Below are 304 nucleotides of genomic sequence, written 5' to 3' on the forward strand. Positions count from 1 at the left end.
TCCACCCACAACCCCAGCCAAGAAGATTTCCTTAACACTACTACTTACTTCTACTTACTTACTACTGGATACAACAGTCCCCCATACCATTTTCTCTGACGAATCCAATAATCTAGGACTCCCCAAATTTCAACATCTTCCCTACCAAACCATTTCTAGTTAATATCGTATATAACCGCGACTCCGCGCACCGCGGGGCACTAAGGAAAAATCCAAGTACCCTAAGAGTTCAGCTACTCAACTCTCTGTGTTTATTGCTGTATTCATCGTGCGATCGTCCGCAACCCTCACACACAAATACCAG

The sequence above is a fragment of the Odontomachus brunneus genome, unplaced genomic scaffold (genome assembly GCF_010583005.1).
Source record: "Odontomachus brunneus isolate Ranch 3 - 2012 unplaced genomic scaffold, Obru_v1 Obru_scaffold_223, whole genome shotgun sequence".
Taxonomy (NCBI): domain Eukaryota; kingdom Metazoa; phylum Arthropoda; class Insecta; order Hymenoptera; family Formicidae; genus Odontomachus; species Odontomachus brunneus.